Source organism: Fukomys damarensis, unplaced genomic scaffold, assembly GCF_012274545.1.
Source record: "Fukomys damarensis isolate Sample0158 unplaced genomic scaffold, DMR_v1.0_HiC HiC_scaffold_5, whole genome shotgun sequence".
In the NCBI taxonomy this organism is placed as follows: Eukaryota; Metazoa; Chordata; class Mammalia; order Rodentia; family Bathyergidae; genus Fukomys; species Fukomys damarensis.
In genome coordinates this window covers 68,826,543-68,843,483 of record NW_022900917.1, presented here as the reverse complement: position 1 = coordinate 68,843,483, position 16,941 = coordinate 68,826,543, and the positions used below count along the sequence as shown (strand labels likewise).

At 38.9% G+C, this 16,941-nt stretch overlaps 1 protein-coding gene and 1 pseudogene across 2 annotated transcripts in view; both read right to left on the bottom strand.

Annotated features, from left to right (window-relative positions):
* The window catches only part of Nsmce2 (NSE2 (MMS21) homolog, SMC5-SMC6 complex SUMO ligase), a 238,432-nt gene that overhangs the window by 112,831 nt on the left and 108,660 nt on the right, over positions 1-16,941 (bottom strand). The window lies entirely within an intron of this gene.
* On the bottom strand, positions 8,855-9,021 carry LOC117285101 (annotated as a pseudogene).

The following is a 16,941-nucleotide window of genomic DNA, read 5'->3' as shown; positions in this document are numbered from 1 at the left end:
TTTTTTTTTTTTTTTTTTTTTTTTTTTTTTGAGACAGTGTCTCACAATGTAGTTCAGGTTGGCCTTGAACCCACTACACCACCCAGGATAGCTTCAAACTCGCAGTGATCCTCCTGCCACAGACTCCCAAGTGCTGGGGTCACAGGCGTACGCCACCACGCCCAGTACAAATACATGTTTAAATGAAACAAAAGTTTCACAAAACAATTTTCTTCCTATGCATTTTACACACTGGTATGTACCCTATTTAGGTATTTTTCTGTTTTAATAAAATATTGGTAACAGTATTTTGGCAATCTAATTAGGGTTGTGACCTAAAGTGTGTAAAAGTACTATGATGAGTGTACCAGAGTTCTGTCGCAACACAAAGGAAAATACAAACTCTGTTCCAGAGAGCACTGAAAGGCTTTACAGAGGCTGGGACAACTAGTCAGCATTAGTGTCAGAACTAGAACAAAGATCTCAAACACTTTCATCACTCTGTCTTGAAATATATTGTGTCAGTTTACACAGGCCAAATATAAAGCAACAACAGACCAAGAGCACACTAAGCAGCTATGGAAATACAGTCATGGTCTGGAAAGAATGACAGCAGTCGTTCACATTTACTTCATCTTCACCATGCAGTACAGTAACTTCCTGTAGATTAGATCATCATGTGATGACGTATAGAACAACTTCAAGCATCATTGCCTGATATATCATGTCATTAATGACTCTATCTTCAGACTAGAAAATTAACTCTATGGTTGATAGTTTTTTGTTCTCAGAGATTATATAAAACCTTAAAAAGCAACAGGCCAAGATAATACATATTAAATATAAAAATGACACTGTAACTTTTCAATCAACCACCAATTTATACTGTAATGTTTTTAATGCCTTAATCCTCTATTTCAAAGTCTCAAAAATTTGCTGTTGATACAGGGGAGTGGTACTGACAGTGTAAAGAACTCCAGAACAGTTTAGTAAATGCTGGTACCTGCTCCTGAAGCATCTGAAGCTGCTGCCCCCTGCTGTCCAAGAGAGACAGGGCAAGATCAGGGACTTGATTTTGCCTCTTTAACAGGAAAGTTTCTAGTTTTAGGTACAGTACTTGTTTTGCAAATCTATTTTGCCTTCTTGCACTGAAAACTCATTTTGTGAACCTGACCTAGATTGATAACCTCTTTGTGCCTTTTATCCATTAACTAACAAAAAAGAAAAGGCACCTTCCCAGATTACACGTGGTCAACCTGTAATAGTACTAGTATACATTGAGCAGTCAATAAATATTCATTAAGGAGACTAATACTGATACTGAACAGAAAATGGACAAAAGTAAGAAAGTTTATTAGATTTCATCAGATACAGAACTATAGCTGTTTCTCATCCCTACTTCCCAAAGGGGAAACATGGTTTGAGTACTAATCATAAAAAGATTTTACCTGTCTGATGGTTTATAAAACAGTATTCTTAATTAAAATTAAACTAAATTGAACCAAACTAAAAACCAATCCAGATTTGAAGCTTTAATTATACTGAATGATCTTATAAAATTGAAAAGACTCTGGCTTATGGGTATTAACTCAGTAACTGAGGGGAGGCTACAGGAAAGGAGAAGTATATTTTTGAGAGCTACTGAAAACCATAACCATTTTTTAAAAATATTCTGGTATTTGGATGAATCTCTTTGCATGGAAGATACTTTCAGGCTTGATAACATGTGTGTTCTACAGAAGTCTGAAAAGGTCAACAAAATATAATCCACAAGGTCTTCAAAAGATCTTAAAGCTGCTGGCTTTTTTTGGTTTTGTTTTGTGTGCTGGGTGGGGATCAGACCCAGGGCCCTGCTCATGCTAGGCAAGTGTTCTACCACTGAACTGTGTCCCCAGGCCAGGTCCACTGTAATTTAGATCACCACGAATAACATTTTTTAAACTCTGTAAATATTTAGTTGAGAATCAAGCGATAAAACAATCGACCAAAGATAGGTAGCTAAAAAATATTAGAGATTCTTTTCAATCCATAATTATCCTTACAGAGAAGTAGCAATAGAAAAAAAATACTGGACTCTACACTTTGAGGGTAAAATTAACTTCATCTACATTAGAACATAAATTTGGTGTCACTTTATTTCCTAAACCTTTAACACTGTGCAGCTTTGTAGAAAGCACCCTTCAAACATGTGTACCCCCTGGGGTACCTTCAACTCAGTACACCTCAAACAAACTCTACTATTTTATCTTTTCTGCTTGCCATGCCCACCCATCCACTGCCTTGTTCATTATCTTAATTCTAGCAGTCTCTAAAAATGGAACACACAAGAAACCCCACTGGAAAGGAGGTTAAAATATGGAAATTATTATGCTGGATACATGCTTCCAAAGAACTAGTAAGAGGCTGTGATTTTTTAAGAAGATGAGACTGCTGAACCAGTGTAACTGACTTCCAGACTGCCCTCAGGATCTCAGCCTACTAAATGCTTAAATTCTCTCTCAGTCTCTTCTTTTCCATTTCCACTGCTTCAGCAGCAGCTGAGATTCGCCAGTCTGCCTGGATTTCTGTTGCAGTTTTTCTATCTTGTCTCACTTTCTGCAATGTCTTTTCCCAGCTCATCTTGAACAGGAGAGGCATCTTCCCCTAGTTCAGGGGAATCACTCAGGCTGAGCTTCTGTGTCCACTTGTGAGGGGCACATGTACAGCTCACAAGATCCTTATGTGACCTGAATGAGATATGACACACACACACACAGGAGGGTGCTTAGCGCAGTCATAGGCGCTGCTGTGCATCCCAGGCTCTAACCCACTGACTACAGCTGTCTCCTGCCTGGATCCCTCAAGCCTCTCCCATGACCTTGCACATCACACACTAGCCCCTCTGACCAGAGCACCTCTCAAACACAACATGTGCTTTTGGCCCTTGGGCTCTGATTGTACTGCATCCTGAGCCTCAAATGCTCCTTTCTGCCTTCTCCAGTGAAGCTCTACCCACACTTCAAGACCCAGCTCAAATGTGAATTCTTCCAGGATGCCTTTCCTTTATCTTTGATCAAAAATTCATCCTATTCCCTTTGTGTGTTCTCAGCACACTGCTTGTAGTACAATACTATAACTTATTTCCACATATGTTACCTGCAGTGAGTGGTGAGCTTCTCCAAGGCAGAAAGCTTGCTTTCCTGCTTTTTATTTTCAGCATTAAGACCTTGTACTGAGAGGGATTTAATAATATCTGTTGACTAAGTAAATGACTCAAACCACTTTCAAAAGGAATAAATTTTTACCAAAATTCCAATCATTAACTTTTGAAATAATTTTTAGAAAACAATGTGTATCTGAAAACCAACATAAATGTATTTAATTTTTATAGTTGTAGTCCAGCATGGACTATGGACGATGAGACAATGTGTCTAACAGTGCATCTTGATTTAGTATGATTAGTATGATTATCTTATGTGCTGTATATACTTTTTGGCTGTTAATCTGTATGTATGATAATTATAAGAATTTATAAATAAATTAATCTGATGCTGGCAAAATGGGGATGGAAGGAAAGGGGAAAAAAATGAATTGATGGGATATGTTAGGTGCATGTACTGTAATGAATGTAATCCTTATGCACTGTACACATGTACTAATAAAGATTAAAAAATAATTAACAAGTGCAAGGGCCCGAGTTTGATCCCCATTACCCCCCAAAAAAATTAACAATTAAAATTTAAATATAATGAGGAAATTCCCTAAAACTTTGCAAACTTGGTTTTAAGACTCAATGAATAGATTATTTTTAAATTGTCAAACTGACTTAAAAATTAATATCCACTGACAGACTACCAGTAAATGAATTATTAAGGGCAGGGATTTAGCTCAGTGGTGCTGCTGCCTGCCTTGCAAGTACAAGGTCCTAAATTTGATCCCTGGTACCCCCCCATATATATATATAATATGTATACTATTAATAAAGGACAGTGATTCAAATAGGAATAAAGTAATGGTACATACATGAAAATATTATTAATCAGTTTGTTTGTTTGTTTATTTATTTATTGGGGTTTTTTTTTGAGACAGAGTCTCACTATGTAGTTGAGTCTGACCTGGAACTCACTATGTAGCCCAGGCTGGTCTCAAACTCACAGGGGTCCTCCTGCCTCAGCCTCCAGAGTGCTGGGATTACAGGAGTGTGCCACCACGCCCAGCATGAATCAGTTTTAAATCATTTTTCAAACATTTAGTGAACTCTTGTGATAGTGAGTGAAATAATCAGAACACTACACCAATCCCAAATTTGCAAATGCATATTTTCTAGCAACAAAGATTAATAAGGAAATACACTGGATAGTAACATATGGTTATCTCCAGGTAATGGCATAACAGACAATTTTTATTTTGCTTTCTATGTTAAATGAATTTTTATAATATACACATTTTTATAGTAAGAAAAGCATTTCAAAAAAAGAATAGATATAAGTAAGTTCTAATTAAAGCTTAATCAGATTTGCAAACACCAAAAAATGTTTTACTAGCAAAGTGGAAGGCCCCTTGACTTTTAATTTGGGGTCAGTAAGATAGTGTCTTGTCTGTAGTTCAGGCTGGCCTTCAACTCACTATGTAGCCCAGGCTGCCTCAGCATCCTAAGTGCTAAGATTTCAGGCGTATAACCCAGATGATTTTTTTTTTTTTGTACTGGGGATCAAACTCGGGATCTTGAGCTTGTGAGGCAGGTATGGTGCCACTGAGCCAAATCCCTGCCCACTCAGACGATTTTTAAATACTAATCTCAATACATTTGTGCTGACATAATTAAAAACTCAAAGTTAAAGCTGCAGCAGAGACACAGATATTACTGTTCTTAGGTTGTTTTTTGTTTTTTTTTTGTTTTAAATGTACCAAGGATCGACTTGGGTCCTTGCACTTGTGAGGCAAGTGGTGGAACCACTGAGCCAAATCCCTGGCCTTGTTCTTAGTTTTTAATAGGAAGCAGAGTATGGGTCCATCTGACAGATCACCTGGTGGGTAAGCAGCAAAGCTGCAGCTGTGGATGGGAAGGGCATAGCCAGGGTTCCATCACGCAGCCCCTGACCCCCCGACTCTCTGTGTAAGCGACCAGTCCATACTCACTGTCATCTGGGAGATTGACACAGGTGCTGTTTATCAAATTGCCCTTACAAGGGCACACCCTCTTCCTTACAGATCTGGAGATTGTCTCCCCCAGTTTGTGGCTCATGGATCTGGGGACTGTCTGCTCAACTTGAGGAAGGACAGCTAAGGCAGGGTTCATTCTGACTTGACAGGTACCTACAGAGTCTGGGTAAGCTTGGTGGGTGTTCAGGTGTGGCACGCAGGTCATGGCATGCAGAGGTTACCTATGAACCCTGATGGGGCTGGAGATGAGAGGAGGGAGCACACAGGAAGATGAGAGACAACAAGATGGGAGGGCAGTGTCATCAAAGGGTCAGAAATAAGGGGAAACTCAGGGAAGAAGCAGAATAACCAGACTCTTAGCCAGGGAGGAGAAAGGAGAGAGGAGAAAGTCCTTCTTCTCCTCTGCCTGCCAGCTTATTCTCTTCCCAAATTCACTCTCCTACTCCTGCTCACTTCCCTGCCTCCCCTAATCACATTTTCTTCTCTGGAGTCATTCTGCTCCCTCTGGTCCTGACAAGCACATTCCTTCTTCCAGGAGTCAGGGAACAAGAACCTAGGGAAACACTACCCCCAGGGGGCCACAGAGCCTCACCTGGCCTCCCAGGTGTTGCAATGGGACCTGCATGGATCTTGGCTGCAGACAGCAGAGGCAGGGCGCAGGGACAGCAGCTTCATATCTTGCTGCTTTCTGTCCTTGGTCACCGTCCTCATTTGCACTCTCTCCAACTCCAAAAGATGCACTGTCTTCAGTTACAAGCCGCCCACAAGAAGCTCCCTTGAGTGGAATTTATCATCCAGTAATCATAAGGTCACCTTCCTTTTTCAGTGAATTTCTAAAACATTATTTTAAAATGACAGAACCGGCCATCTTTAAAAGTAAATCTGTAGGACTAGGCCACGAGAATATGAATGTGTATTTCCATGGTGCAACATCTTGATTCCCAGGATACCAACTTAATGTACCAAGAAAAAGCTCAAGACAAAATGCTGTTTGTTTTTTTAAGAAAATTATATGCATTCTTTATTTGCAAATAGATATAAAGGCTGAATTAAATCAAAAATAAATAACTGGTAAATACATATGTGGGTACTCAGGATACACTGGCTGAACTGTAAAGTCTACTCAAATTATATTTCAGAAATTGTTATTTGACAAGTCAGAAAACTCTATCATGTATCTGGAAACGTGTGCATGCTCTCGGTTTAAGTGTGTTATTTTACACTTCATCAAACAATATGGTAATTTGTCTACAAATGCCAAAAGCTGCACTCCCTGAAGTGAAAACTAAAATGTCCTTGCAGTCAGCTTTGCTCAGCAAATAAGTATAATTTATTCCTATGGTGAGATATTTTCTTATAAAATATACCAAGAAATGAAAAAGAAGCCCATATCAAATAAATGCACCCTAAGAGCACACTGTATCACAGACCCACCGCCGCGAGCTGCCCCATCCCACAGTCCCTGAGCCTTCCCAGGCCCAGGGAACAGAGCGAGCGGTGGTGACCTTCACTCCTCTCCCACTCCTGGGCACTAGACGGAGCCCAGAGAGATCAGAGAGCTGTGGGACTCTGAAGAACCATTTGGGGCTTATTGTGAGCTGAGGGACTTGAAAGGACAGAAACAGGTTGTTACAGAGCTTGAAAGGACCACTGCTGTTGGAAGAAAAGCATTACTTCTACCCACAGTGCCTCTGAATGGCAAACTCAACACTGACTTCAGAGCTGACTTTAGTCTCTGAGGTAATGCGCAAGAACATTAAGTTCTAAGGCTTGGTTCCTTTTGGGAATTAGCACATACAGCCTAAGAAAGATGTGCTGTATATGTGGTAAATCATTTTCAGCTTTAGCCCCAGGAGGAAGCCACTTTATTTTAGCAACAGGTTTTAGCAAAGGTGCTCCAAAATAATCACTGACTTTTTAAAAAGAAATTTAATATTCTAAAAAAGAGATAATATTATTACTGGTATACTGAGTTCCCACTTTCTCCTCCTTCTTAGAGATCTTTCCTTTGATAAAGCCAATCAACAACAGGCAGTTTATATAGTGGTCAAGGACATACATATGAAGATGGACAAAAAAGCTCACCCTCTATTGGCCTCAATAATCCCCCTGTAAAATGGGAACATTGCTACCCACCTGCATCATAACACCTTGAATAGTGCTGGGAAAGTAGGAAGTGCTCAAAAAGGTCAACAGTTGTTACTGGTTAAAAAAAAAAAAAAAAAAAAAAAAAAAGTGCTATTACTCATCAACCAGGACAGAAAGCTCAGCGATAAATCCATGCACTTGGCATCAGCTGATCTTTGACAAAGGTGTCAAGCACTCACATCTGATAATAGACCAACGTTAAAAGCAAATTGGGAACTCAACAGCAAAACAAACAAAAAACTCAATTAAAAATTGGCCAAGGATCTGAATGAGTATTTCTCAAAAGACCTATGAATGACCAGCAGACATACAAAGATAATTTCAACAACTCTAACCAAGGAAATGCAAATTAAAACCATGAGATGCCAACTCAGAGAATATGGACAAAGGGTACCAGTGTGCACCACTGGTGGAAGTATAAACCTGCACAGCCACTATGGAGAAGAGTATGGAGGTTCCTTAAAAACTTACAAATAAAATTACCATATGACCCAGCAATCCCACTTCTGAGTATATATTCAAAGGAAGTGAAATCAGTGTCAAAGAGAAATCTGCACTCCCAGGACAACTGCATCATAATTTGCAAGAGCCAGGTATGAAAGCAACCTAAATACCTGTCAGCGGATGAGGGGATAAATAAAATGTGGCATATTTTATACACAACAAAATAGTATTCAGTCTTTCTTCTTTCTTCCCTTTCTCCCCGCCCCCTTTGTTCTGTTTTTTGAAACAGGGTCTCGCTGTGTACTTTAGGCTGGTTGTCATGGCTGGTGTTTAGATGTCCCCCCAAAGCCTCATGCTTTCCAGAGATGCCAAATCTGGAGTGTGACTGAGTCATGGTGGGACTAGGCCTGAGGGCACTAGGATGAAGGTGTGGGTGCTACTAGCCCTAAATAGTCTGAAGAAGATAAAAGGGGCAGGGAAACTCTGTTACGGTCCCTTGTTGCTTTTGCCACCCGGTGGGTACCATGAACTGTTTCTCCTCTGTGATGCCCCTCTGCCATGCCGCTCTACTTTGGAGCCAGCTGATTATGGACTGAAACCTCTACAAACTGTGAGCTAAATAAACACTTTCCCCTTTAACTCTGGATGTTGAGTATTTTGTCTCAGCAATGACAGAAAAGTAACTACTAACACACTGGTCTTGAACTATGTAGTCCAGGCTGGCCTTGAACTTGTGGTAATCCTCCTGCCTCACCTGCCCAGATGCTGAGATTACAGGTGTGTACTACCATGCCTGGTTCTCTTCAGCCTTTTAAAGGGGGCATTTTGTCACATGTGACAACATGGATGAACCTGAAGGGAAATAAGTCAAGCAAAAAAAGATAAACAACTGCATGACCTCACTTCTATGTGGAAACTATGACAGCTGAATGCCTAGCAGCAGAGAGCAGAATGGTGGGCACCAGAGGCTGGAGGAGGGGGACAAGAGGGACAGGGGAGATGATGGTAAAGAGCATACATTTTCAGTTAGACAGGAGGAATAAACATTAGCCATCTATTGCATATGTCAGTGGCCACAGCTGGTAATAGTAATATATATCTAAAAACTGCTACACAGATCTGTTAGATGCTTTCATCATAGAAAATAGGTCATGTGACAAATATCATGGTTTGATTTAATCATTCCACAATATACTCATGTATTAAAACATCACACCATACCCCATTATACAATTATTATTTTTCAATTAGCAATAATTGCACCTTGGATAAACCTCATTGGCTACGATACTGCCACTGCGCAAAGCTTACAATAATTATTTTTTATAAATTAAAAGCATTTAAAAAATTGTTACTACTGCAAGATGATATGCTTGCACCCAGTCTTTTTTAAAAAGCATATGATTAATATATTTAATAATTTGCATGTCTGGCTTTCCAAGTTAAATATGTACTTCTTAAAAGGTTATTCAAATTTTTGTTATCAAAAATTTTAACTTTACCCAGGGATTTAGCTCACTGGTTCTGCCACCTGCCTCACTGGAGCAAGGTCCCGAGTTCAATCCTAGGTATACACACAAAAATTCTAATTTCTGAGCTGGTTTTGGTAGAATGCACCCGTAACCCCAGCATGCAGGAGGCTGAGACAGAAGGATTGCTCTGAGTTTGAAGCCAGCCTACAATACATGGGGAGTTCAAGGCCAGTCTGAACTATATATGGGGAACCTGTCTCAAAACACAAAAAAATCTAATTTCTGGCATATAATAGGCTCAAGAAATAAGTCTAGTAATGAATGACTGGGGGAAATCAAAGGTTCACAGAACTAAGGATAAGGCACATCTGCAGTAATAACAGAGTGGCTACAGGGACATGCTGAGACTCAGACCACTCCTTGGCTTACAACCTGAAAATTCTTAGCTAATTAAACTTTGTTGAGCTGCTTTTCAAGGCATGTAAAAACTTCCTATGCCTCCAAAATGCAGCTGTGGAGGGTCTGCACAATCTAGACTGTGGGGAAGGCTACAGCAGGACTGGTACCCTCTCTTGCCTCAAGGCAGGGTAGTGGAACCCCTGTGGGATACAAAAAAGTACCTCGAGGGTATTTCTGGCACCCACAGGATGCAAGTTGGAAAGCCCTGTTCTGTGGGATCTCTTTAACCACAGAAGAAGGAACTACATATTACATTGAAGACTTGGCAGCACCCCAATTTCCCAATGTTAGTTTTTCATGTAATCATCATATCTCATGGAAAATTCGTATCTATCTCAGCTCCTTTACTGGGAAGAAAACTCTTATGCTAGCATAAATGAATATGTGGATTTCAATCCTCTGAAAGGGCTTTGGGTGTGGCTGAGATAGCTAACTTTGAAAACTTAGCAACACAGGATACATTATGAGTAAGTTCTTTTTTTTAAATAATGATGCTAACTCACCAGATCTTTCTCAAAGAATCCTTTTATTACTTTCAATGAAGTCAAGCAGGGAACAAGCTGTAATATGAAACACAATTTATGCAACTATGTTGAAATTCTCTGACAGAGTTACATCTTCTAATGTAAGAATTTTATGGTAACCAATTTCAAAATAATATTAAGAACCAGGTTAAGCTCCTTTGACTTCAGGCTGTCACAGGAAATCTCTTCCTATACAAATCACTGAAATCCTAAAGCAAAGTGATAATGACTTTAAATTAAAAAAAAAAAAAATCAAGTTCCCTACAGTTAAAATTAAAGAGCTGAAACTAAACCTCTATTGAAATTACACTCTTAAGCAACTCCAACAGCTAAACACAAAAACATGTTAAAATAAAGATTGCAACATCAAGGGAAACCATTCTCATATATACTGTTTTAGATTGTCAGCCATTTCTGAGTCCTGCCAGATGACAGCCACTGACCCTTCTAAGTTTTTCCCACAGTCAGCCAACAAGTGCTCACTATTTCTCAGCCACACGGGTTTACTCAGGGAAAGGCACGCAGCACATTTAAAGGGCCAACAGAAATCCCGTGGGAGGGTTCAGCCTACCTTTCCAAACCAATGAACTTCCCATTATATAACCTTTCACAACAAGAGAGAAGCTTGTAAGTTATACATCTAACTTAACTGTAAGGCCAGCTACGCTGCATGCCTCACCCTATTATGAAAGAAAGGGAAAGAGCTTTGAGAATGGCATGATCCATCTTGTCTGGTAATATCATAAAAATAATGAATCCTACTTGATAGTACTACTGGCTTCTTTTTAACAATGATTTTCAGTCTCTGTGGTGTTTTCAAAATCAGAAAAGCCCAAAGAATATATGACAAAACTTCCATATTTTGTTAATACTGTATAAAATAAACTAAGCTTTGGAGCCACAGAATTCTGAGAATCTAAGCTTTTCCAGAAAGCCCAAGAAAAATACTTGTTTCGCCATTCTCAAATTCATTTGACTTTGAAACAAAATAAACATATTACTCTATTTAATATCATTGCACAAGCAAATTCACCAGAATGAAATGTGTTCAGAATTCCTAGAAAAAATGTAGCAATACAGGCTGCCAACTTGTTCAATGTCAAGCTTCAGGCAGTATAGCAGCAATAGCAGCACATGACTCAGAGTGAATCACGCCTCAGCTATTTTTGCTTTTAAAGTCCTGCCAGGCACTGTGTTAATATTCAACCCAGAGTAAATTTAGTCCAACAAGAAAACAAGTGTTTCCATGGTTGCGTCTTCAGGGTGTTTATGGTATATATCCAGCACCAGGCATAAGGGTCCAGCCAGACAAATGAAGTAGAAACACTCATCTTTCATTTATCTTGGGCCTTGGGAACACTAGAATCACTAAATGCAACTTGAGATATTCTTCTATTGCCTTTTTCTATCCACAACCCGGGCCTATATAGCAATATGTAGAGAGTATATTAGTAATGGTTCATTTAAAAGTCTGTGTCACTGAGGTAGCTTTAGTGGATAGTTGATCATGGGTTTTATTTGGCTTTGAATTAATTATCACATTTCTCTTGTAATGTAACTCAAGGGACTAAGGTGCTTAAAGTATTTCACAAAAATAGTTGAAAACATGGTCTACAGATATGAAACAGAATCCTCACACATTATTACATACAGAAAAGTCAGGGTCTGGTCACATGGTTATCACTTGGAAGGTGTTTTAAATACTTACTGTTATAGGGGAGAACTGTGCAAAAACCTGCATAAAATGCACCACTTTAACCATATTAAAGAGTGTGGTTCATTAGTGGCAGAGTCTGTGTCTTGAATGTCGCTCAAGTGCCCAAGTATTGCAGGCTTGGTCATCAGCTTGTGGTGTCCATGGGAAGTGGCTGAACTTTTTGTTAATTCACTGAGGAATGTACTCCTGAGGGGGACCCTGGGGTTCTGCCCTTTCCTGTTTCTCTTTTGCTTTTGGCTGCCATGAGAAAAATGGGGTTCTTCTGTCACACACTCCCCTTCATGATGTACTGTGCCTCTGAAGGCCTAAGCCAATTAAGGACAACCGACCATGGACTGAAACTCCTGAAACTGAGCCAAATAAACCTTTCTTCCTTAAAACTTGATTTTGTCACAGTAACAGAAAGCTAACACAATTAGTGTTAAAGTTGTCTGCACTGTTGTGAAACAGACCTCCATAGCTTTTCACCTTGCGAAATTGAAACTTTATGCTATATAACACTTTCTTTTAATCCCAGATTTTCAGAATATACCATTTCTATTTCAAATGCACACAGAACTTTTATACGTGAATAGCACAGTGAATCAGGAAGGTAAGGGACAGATAAAAGAACTTTTCCCTAATTAAATCCACTCACCTGTTTATAGCTGTTAAGAGTCCTCACTATCATCTATAGAATCTGTACTACCATCATACACAGTGGTTAGCATGTTACTCACCAAAAGTAATCAAATTTAGCATTGTCAGTAGAGGCTTTTAAGGCAGAATGTATATACCTTAAAGTGCATGCAAAATCTTAAAATTTAAGATTTTTTTAAAAAGGAAAAATGAGACTCCCTAATAATGTACATATTGGCATTATACAAAATGTTTCTAAACATGATTATACAAGACACTGGGAAATTCATATGGAGTGAACAACAAAACCTCACAGGAACCACTGCTTTAACAGGCACAAACTCCTGAGGGTTTATTTTCTATCCTAGTGCAATATTGCTTATACTTCGATGGACATCGCCACAGAGAAAGTACAGTGGGAAAAGCAAACAACTGAGGAAGACAGAGAACTGTTAACCTGAGCAAGACAAGCCTAGAACACAGCCCCACAAAAGACCTTGACACAGCGGTAATGAGAGGACTGGGCACAATGACGATCACACAGACAACTGAACTGAACACTCAGCCTCTGAATTTAAAAACTTGACTAGTTCTATTAGCAAGATTCCTGGACCACTAGAACTTAACTGAAAAATATAACAGAGGTTTGAATGTTGTTTTCACTACTCTGAAAAGGCCTAACATAAAGGTAGTTATGTAACAGGTGGCATCTTTCAAAACATGCGGCTCTTGGAAACAACATTCAAAGGGCTAACCTACGGATGGAAAAGGTGGAAACTGCTAAAATAAGTCCTCAGGACTCTTTAATTCCTAAAGTATCTAGCACAAGGGTGGGCGTATCATACATGTGCTCACATTTTTATGGACTAAAGGGATGCAATACACAATTTGTCTGTATTGACATTTTAAAGGTCTCTGTTTGTTATCTATATGATAACAGTGCAGGTAACTCAAAATCTCAAGGCCTAAAGGACAATAAGTAACTTACCAGGATACCTCATTTTCTGACTCGCTTGATTGCCAACTTTAATAACTCATTTCTACCTGAAGGTAGAACTCCTCTAGAATTAAAGGAGCATAAACTTCTTCAGAGGAATATATGCAAATCTAAGCAGAGGCAAAGAGGTGTGAAAAATGAATAGGTGAAGCCTGAGATTTTAGGACAGTAAAATTATTCTTTATGGCAGATAAGGGACACTATTTCATTGTGCAAACCATGTAAGTCAGCAATTCTACTTTTGGGCTCATTTATAAAAGAATTTAAAGCAGAGACTGAAACACACATACACCAGTTATAGCAGCATGATAGCCAAAAGTAGCCATGACATCCAAATATCCATCAACAGATGCATGGACAAACAAAATGTTGTACTCAGCTACCTTTCTCTCTAGAATCCTTTTTCTGATCAATGTCCTTGATGCACTTCAGGAAGCTTTCTCAACTGTGAGAGTGCTTAATGTGCCTACATACTCTGATTCTCTTGGCAAGTACCTTGCCCTTAACTTGCTTGTTCGCAACAATGCCAACAGCATGCCAGCAGCACTGCAGACTCTTCGTTTGTCCATGGTAACAATTGTGTGGCTTTCCTTTGTGAATGGTACCCATTCTCTTGATGTTGACAATATCCCCCTTTTTGTAGATTTGCATGCATGTGACCAAAGGAACAACCCATGTTTTCTAAAAGGCCTAGAGAACGTGCACTGGGTTCCTCTCCACTTTACCGTTGTTTTTGTTATTTTGGCAAATTACTGGAAGATGGCAGTTCTAGCTGAAAGGTATTTTAAGATTTTTTTTTTAACAGAGCAGAGGATGCTTTTTACAGTGGTTCTATGATATGAGGTAAAGGAACAAGGCCTCTACTTGCTCAAATAACTGAACTAGCAGTTGAAATCAGAAAAAGGTACTCTTTCCTCCAGGTACACCAAGTACATGTCTGGGTGGTCCCAATGTAAATGCTGCCTGGATTTTGGTCACCTCTCGCCTCCTCAACCAGGTGTTTTCATGTAGAGTATGATACACACTGTTTTTTGTTTTGTTTTGAGTCAGGGTCTCACTATGTAGGTTAGGCTGGTTCTGAACTCACTACATAGCCCATGCTAGCCTTGAATTCATGGCAATCCTCCTGCCTCTGTTTCCAGAGTGCTGGGATTATAGGTGTGCACCACCATGCTCAACTTGTTGACAATTTATATTACTATAAGTTCTATAAAAAGCTGCTTGTCTTCCATTGTAAACATCTAAAAATTCACATATCCTTTGGCTCAGTAACCCCATCAATGTTTATCTTACAGATATACTTATGTGGAGTTTGGTATGTGTAAGAATATGCAATACACCAATGTTGGCAAAAGCCAAAATATAACTATCCCCAACATTAAGGATTCGCTGAAAATTATGAGCTACTCTATAGCTTTAAAAAGACTGAGGTAGTCCTTTATGTGTAATATGGAAGAGTATCCTAAATATATTATATAAAAAAGAGCAAAGTAGAACAGTGTAGGATATGCTAAAATTGAAACATACATCCCAACACAGAGAGTTTTTCTCCAGGGATACATAAAGAATCAGTAATTTAGGAACTGCCTTCTGGAGCCTGAGGCTCACTTTATCATATAGATGAGTTGCACTTCATGAACTTTATACTATGTGCATTTATCACACAGTTAAAATGACAAAAATTAAAAAGAAGCAGGAAATATGCATGGGCCAAGACTTCTATGAATAGAAGACTGTCACAGGCAGAGTGGTTACTGAAGGTTACCCAAGAAGCCACTCCAAATGCGGGTGAGGCGGGGCTGTACAAGTCTACAAAGACAAGGGGAGGCCAGACTGACAAGAAGAATGGAGTAAGTCTGGCCAACGAAAGCAAGGTGGATCGGAAAGGGAGGGATATTAATACAGATACTGAACACTTCTTTTTCTGCACTTCTCCTACAGTATCTTTTCTCTTCACTGGTTGTGTGATGAATACATAATGTAACCCATTCACTTATGGAATGTCTATCAGGTACTAAGAACTATGCCAAATACTGAAGACATAAAAATTGGTAAGGTTCAGTCCTAACCTCAGTGAGCTCTCTAGCTGAGGGAAATGCAAAAGTAGGAGGGAAGAACTCCAGAGAGAAAACCATGGTTAGCATAAACCCAAGAGCAATTATCCTCTGCTACATGGTGAAGTGATGAGCATGGTGGAACATTCACTGTGTGTCAAGACACTGGTGTGATTTCACATATCAATCCATTTACTATTTTGTTTTGTTTTTGAGACAGGATCTCACTGTGTAGCCTAGCCGGCATCAAATTCATGGCAATCTTTCTGCCTCAGCCTCTGAGTGGTACGTTTATTTATAATCACGTACCACCACACCCGACACTGATCTATTTAATCTTCACACAATGCTATGAAGTAAGAATACAATTACAATGTCATTTTCACAGAGAAACTGAGGCACAGACAGCTTTTAGAAAGTTGTCCATGGATTACATAGCTTGACCCCAGAACATGCAGCTCTACAGTCTAAACTATCAACCACTACAGTTTTCTAGAGACCCTGAAAGAACAAATACTGATCTGAAAACAATACCACTTTTCACTTATTTGAATAAGATTTTTACATGTGTTATCTCTTTTTCAATTCTGTGATGCATTCCCTGGGAAATGAACATATTCTACAACTATTGAAAGAAACAAACTGATCAAAGCTATTATAAATTTCCTCAAGTTCTTGTTGCTAAAGTAGTAGAAGAGGTAGTAGAAAAGTTTCAAAGAATTCTACAGAAGTTCATCACATGGTAGCATTTAAGTTAAACAACATTAGTTAAGTATCTCTGCTTTATAGGAAAAGGAATGATAAATTAGATAATAGGATTCATTCATGATGGTGTTTTCAATACATCTTAACAGTGAAAGACTGCTCTGACTTAAAAATTATGAGCTAGGTGAACATGGTGGCCTGTACCTATTATTCCAAAATTGTGGGAGCCTGAGGCAGGAGGATCACAAGTTTGAGCTCAGCCTGGGTAACTTACTGACTCTGTGAGACATGGTCTCAAAATAAAAAAAAACAAACAAGAAAAAGAGTGGTACTATTAGTGCAATGGCCCTAGGACCAATCCCCAGTACCAGAAAAAAACTTATATTTTATTACTATTTATATAGTTAAAATTAAGCACTTTTATAGATGATACATGTTTAACTATTGTGCTATACATTAGATTAAATCAAGTATGTTTCAGCTGATTCTCCTTAAAACAGTTTAAAGAGGACCAATTAGAGGAAAAAGTTTATCAAATTTACCTTTCAAATTTAGGAAAGGAAATTCCCCATTTCTACAGTTTAGCCATTAAACAGATCCAAATATATTTGTAGAAAGTACCAGTTGACATTACTCCATGGGGCTTTCCTTTTTCTTTTTTTTTTTTTTTTTTTTTTTTTTT